Below are 6557 nucleotides of genomic sequence, written 5' to 3'. Positions count from 1 at the left end.
ATGCATTCATATTCTCCTCATATCGTGATAAATCTAATTAGTTGAATAGTATTGTTGTTTAATTTACCACTACTACATGTTTTTTCTTGAAAGCTACATACCATCAATCGTAACACCAAATGGATATTTCAAAGTTCGTTTGCATGATTACTTTGCTATGTGGTGAGTTGAAACATTGTTGAGCAATGATGTATGTTAGATTGTATGTGTAGCCCCTTGACTTGCAAAGGGTAAGTACTGATTTATGCTAAGTTTTTGTTATTGGTATTCTTTAGAGCTATAATGGTTGATAGTTCTAATGAGGCTCCATTAATTTATGCGAGGCTTCATTCTCACCCAAATGACAACCAATAAAACAAGACAATATATTCATGTTTAGCTTTCAAGCTTATTCTTTTTATAAAAAAAAAAAATGCTTAGCTTCCCGATAAGCACAAATTCATTTTGATAACCCAACATCATAAAGTAACTTTAATTTAGTTATATGGATAGGGTTTATCATTTTTCATGTTGCAAAAAAAAAAAAAAATATATATATATATATTCAAGCTAACATCAATAGCACTACTACAATTGACCATTTAAATTTAGCCATATCCTTCATATCATTAAATTATTAATTTCAGAGTCACATGTAAAAAAGAATCTCTCTCTATCTGTGGTTCTTATAATTGATGAGCTCGCGATCAGTGACAGAAACAGAATCGCGATCAGACAGTCTCACTTGCTTTTTGTTAGTTTGTGGTGGTTTCTCCCTGTTTTCTCAGCTTACTCTGTTCCAATTTCTCTGCTCTGTTTTGGTTTTTATGGGGTTTTTAGTGGGAGAAAGAGGGTTCGGAAAGTCCGCTACACAGAGTGGAAATCTATATCGATATATATAATAATAGATGAAGCTTTGAGAAAATTTAATTAGATTTTAAATTGGAATTCAATTAGATTCTAATTTTACGTCATGTGTCTTATCTAATCTAAATTTTAAATTTTTGTGCCAAGTGAGTTAATTCTGTATAAAAATTGGAGTTCAATTTGAGTTTAATTTTGCTTTTCATGTCCCATCTAATCTAAATTTTTTAATTTTTGTGCTAAATGAGTTAATTTAGTATAGAAAATGAAGAGTCCAATATAAATAAATCATAAAAAACCTAATCATATAGCTAAAAACAATTCAAATTTATAAGTCATTTATATAATATACCCTGACTATAATATATATATATATATATATTTAACCAAAGTTTAGAGAAAATTCAATTAGAATCAAATTTGGATTTTGCTTTTGTTAGCTTTCCATTTAAATTAAATTGTTTAGATTTTTTTTTCTTAAACTAATGAGCATATTTTTTATATAGTTTCTATTTAGATATTTTGTATGTGAATATATTGAACGTAACAAATTGTGATTGTCCTTAATGATCTCATACACCTATCTTCTTTCAATTTAGGAGATATTATTTGACTAGTTTATTATTTTAGTTTGTGTTGTATTTAGTAGAATTTCACAGACAATAATTATGAATTAATACTGTATATGTAGTATCCAATAATGATTTTCAAAATTATATACATAATAGCAATGTAACAAGAAACTTAATGTAATTAATATCATGAAAATTGTAAAAAAAAAAAAAAAAACTATTTTAGTACTTTCAAATGTCATGATCAAACTATATCTTTCATCTATATCTATATCTATATATTACTAAAAGCTGAAGCGTAGCGCTTAATGCCGCTACGCTCATGTTAAGCCACGTCAGCATCCACGTCATTATCTTTTTTCTTTCCATTTTCTTATAATTATTTTTAATATTTTTTTTAATTTCATATTTACACTTCTCCAACCTTTCTCCCTCTCATACCTTTTCATCTCCCCACTACTTCTTCGACCTTTCTCCTTCCCTCATCTTCTCATCTCCCTACTACCCTTTACATTAATATCATTCTTTATATTTCCCTTCATCTTCCTCTATTTTTGTCTCTTCTTATTCACACCCTTTTACTATAAATTTGTCACTATTTTTTTCATTCTATGCATAGTTTTCTCTTACCAAAAAAAGGTTCTCTCTCTCTCTCTCTCTCTCTCTCTCTCTCACACACACAATTTTTGGGTGGATTTTTATTTTTTTATTTTTCTTGCATCTTCGCTTTAGGTTGATAATTTTTTATGTTCTTTAATCTACTTTAGGTTAATGCGATTTAGTTTTGTTTTTTTTTTTAATTGTTGTTGTTGTTTTTTTTTTTTTTGGTTAAATGTTATCCTATTGCGTTATGAAGGATTAAATATAAAAATATAATATTATTCTACTACATAGCATAATTTGGACAATTTAATTTGGTAGTTATTGTAATTTGATAGCATGATTTTTATAGTGCTCAATTTAGATGATACACTATGAGACTTTAATCATTTTTGTTTATTTTTTAATACTTTGTGGTGGACAAAGTACTCTTAATAATTGTATTAGAACTAGAAGTACTCTATAATGCTATTTATTTAGAGAAAAGCAAAGGTTGGCTAAACAAAAATTATTGGATGAGAGACAAATTTTATCTTTCGCAATTTTGCTTTAATTATTATTATTATTTTATAACAATGCATATATAGAAATTTAATTCTTAGATTTTGCTAATAATTTTTTATTTGATAATATGTTTTGGGTGGACGAAATTACAATTTCTACAAAGAAAATAACCTTAATATATTATAAACAACAAATTGTTTTCCTAATTGGTCCAATTAATCATAGTTAATTTTTATTAATTTTTTTAGTTACTTTTTTCCAGTGTTTTGGATTGTAGGCAGAAAAAATAAGTTTGAGAAAGTTTGTTTAAAACTAAAAGAATAATTTCCAAATTTTATATTCTTTTTAATGATGTTATAAATAATTTTTATTAAAAAATAAATATTTTCATTAACTTGCCTTTTGAATTTTTGAGAAAAATTGTATTTTTTTCATTTTAGTTCGACAAAAATTATTAAATTTATGATTTATAATTGTTCCTATATTACATTTATGATTATTCTTATAATAAATAAAAATATAATTACACAATACATTACTCTTTATTAAATTAGTTTAAATTGCATAAAAAAATTTAATAAAACTACCATAAAAATAATTATCATGCGCAACGCGCAGGTTTGCGGCTAGTATATCTAAAAACTGAAACGTTGCATTTATTGTTGTTAGGCTTCAGTTAAGCCACATCAGCGTCCATGTTATTTTTTTTTTTATTCCAATTTTCCTATAATTTTTTAACATTTTTTTTTTTAATATTTACACTTCTCCAACTTTTCTCATTTCCTTACCTTTTCATTTCCCCACTACCCTCTACATTAATATCATTTTTCATCTTTCCCTTCATCTTTCTCTATTTTTGTCTCTTCTTATTCACACCATCTTACTATAAATTTGTCATTATCTCTTCCATTCTATGCATAGTTTTCCATCACAATAAAAAGTTCTCTATTTCTCTCTCTTTCTCTTAATTTTTTGGTGGATTTTTTATTTTTCTTGCATCTCTACTTTAAGTTGATAATTTTTTATATTTTTTAAAACTCTATTTTGGGTTAATACAATTAAGTTTTGTTTTTTAAATTGTTGTTGTTGTTGTTTGTTGGAAAATTTAGACCCCGTTTGTTAATTAGATTTATTATGAATAAACCTTGTTAAAACAAACAAACATCAATATCATGCACAATGGAAAAACAAATAAGATAAGATATGATGACTCAAGAAAACTAATGAAACAAACTAGTTTCACAATAAAAAATCTGGGGGGAAACCTTCCTGAAAAGCAATCCACTATAATAAAGAGAAGTTTCAGATCTAGTACAAAACATTTGTCCCTAAACTCTACAATCCCCATAGATAAACTTACAGCAGAAACCTTCTACCGCTTCAAAATTTCTAAACTCTTCAATATATGAACGCCACCCTTTTACACGAATCTCAATACATGACTAACCAATAATGCACGGATCTCAGTATGTGACTAACTCTCAGCAACTTGAAGAAGATGTTGTTGGCTACAAAGTTCTTTACTTCATCAACAATGAAGATCAAGAAGTACTTGGTTACAAAACCCTAAGGAGCAAAGACACAGTAACTTCTTTCAGAGAGAATAAGGCACTAGGTCACTATTTGCATATGTTCTCCATATATAACAGCATTTAAAATAAACCTTATATATGTCTAGGGTTGTGAGAAAAGAAACCCTACACATACATGTCCGCATGAGTTAAAAATCATATCTGAAAATTTTGATTTCGTAGATTTCGACAGATTTTCTGTCGAGCTTCTGTCGAGCTTTCTTTATTAAGTCTCGATAGATACTGTTTCTGTTGAGGTATCCGTCGAGCTTTAATGAATAACTTTTCTTCGCTTGTTTCTTGATCCAATCTTCATGGCTTTAATACTTGGCTTGAACAACATGTTTCTTGAAGTACTAAACCCATTCTAGATCTACCAATTCCAAGTAAAAAGTATTTTGTCAAATGATTAGCCAATTTACATAACACATGTTTCTAACAAGTCTCACATATGTCCTAACATTGTTTTTTTTTTTTTTTTTTCTCTTTGATAGTTAAATGTTATCCTATTGCGTTATGAAGAATTAAATATAGCATATAAAAATACAATATTATTCTATGACATAGCATGATTTTTTATAGAGCTCAATTTAGATATTAAACTTTGAGACTTTACTAATTTTTGTTTATTTTTTAATCCTTTGTGGTGGACAAAGTACTCTTAATAGTTGTATTAGAAGTACTCTACCATTTATTTAAAGAAAAGTAGAAGTTGGCCAAACGAAAATAATCGGATGGGTGACAAATTTTAGCTTTTGCAATTTATTATTATTATTATTATTATTGTAGGGACTCAATTTGGATATGCCTTCTGAAATAAAAAAAAAAAAAAAGGGTCCAACAAGCCCAAACAATAAATTTTTAGAGAGTGGGTGAAAGAACTAGTTCTAAATGATAGGAAAAAGCCTCTCTTTCTCTGGTTTCTTTCTTTTTCTCGTCCCCTTTACAATGTTGTTCTTGTTTATGTTATATACTGCGCTCCTCCCCTTGTTTTCGCCGTACACGTGTAGGTTCTATCATGAGAACTCCTTTTTGTCCCATCCCCCCTTCTCTAGAATCCTAAACCAGCCATTATAAGGCTGCTTGATCACTGTTCAGGCATCACCTCCACATTAATGCGGCCAGATAGTTAGCTGGGAAGCATTTAATATGGAGGTGGCAATGTCAGAAGATATTTGTTGCCTAAACTATCCCATATCCGTTTCTCAATTATAATTCAACCTTATGGACTATCTAGGGTAATCAGATAGTTACATCCACCTCAGACTATCGTTCCGAGGTGAATCTGATCCTCGGACACATTTTGGAGTCTTATGTACAATCCTCGGCTTTCCTTCTTATATTAGTCGTATCATGCCTTTATTAAATCATCCTCGGACGGATTGCTGTCCTTGGATTAGGCCACTGGGCCGCAGGCTTACCAATACCACTTTATATAGCTGGCCCCACAATTATTATTATTATAAAAATGCATATATAGAAATTTAGTTCTTAGATTTTGCAAATAATTTTTTATATGATAATATGTTTTGGGTAGACGAAATTACAATTTCTACAAATAAAATAACTTTAATAGATTATCAACAGCAAATTGTTTTCCTAATTGGTCCAGTTAATCATTGTTAAGTTTTATTAATTTTTTTAGTTATGTTTTTCAGTATTTTGGATTGTAGGCAGAAAAAATAAGGTTTGATAAAGTTTGTTTAAAACTAAAAGAATAATTTTCAAATTTTATATTCTTTTTAATAATTCACAAAATGTTATAAATAACTTTTAATAAAAAATGAATATTTTCGTTAACTTGACTTTTAAATATCTAAGAAAATTGTATTGTTTTTATTTTGGTACGACAAGATTTATATTTATGATTTATGATTGTTCCTATATTATATTTATGATTGTTCCTATAATAAATAAAAATATGATTACGAAATACATTACTCTTTATTAAATTAGTTTAAATTGTAAAAAAAAAAAAAAATACCATAAAAATAATTATCACACGCAATGCGCAAGTTTGCAACTAGTGAAAGAATAATACTTGCTAGAAAAAAGAAAAAGAAAAAGAAAAAGAAGTTTCATGTGTTTCTATCAATAACATATTAGGAACACAAATCCAGCACAAATGTATAGCACAGACCCAATTTCATCCCCAAACCCAAAGTTCCAATGAGAACTCAAGGCAATGTTGATTGTGATTGTAGAATAAGTTAGCATAATGGCAATTCTGAATTAGCTGTAATGCAGTTATTTTGCCAGAGAACTTGGAAATGGAAGCCTCCATAAATCATGTTTGGGCAATGAATTATTTTCCTGGAGTTTGCTAGACCTAGAGAGCCATCCTTAGAACATGATATGTTTTGCTTAAAGAATTTCAGCAGAACAATTCAATCCATAAATGCATGAAAAATTCTGAACCATGAATACGTGTATGGTAATGAAGCAAAATCTAGAATGTCAATCCCAG

Source organism: Quercus suber, unplaced genomic scaffold (genome assembly GCF_002906115.3).
Source record: "Quercus suber isolate HL8 unplaced genomic scaffold, Cork oak 2.0 scaffold_257, whole genome shotgun sequence".
Taxonomy (NCBI): domain Eukaryota; kingdom Viridiplantae; phylum Streptophyta; class Magnoliopsida; order Fagales; family Fagaceae; genus Quercus; species Quercus suber.
This window is presented reverse-complemented; position numbering follows the sequence as displayed.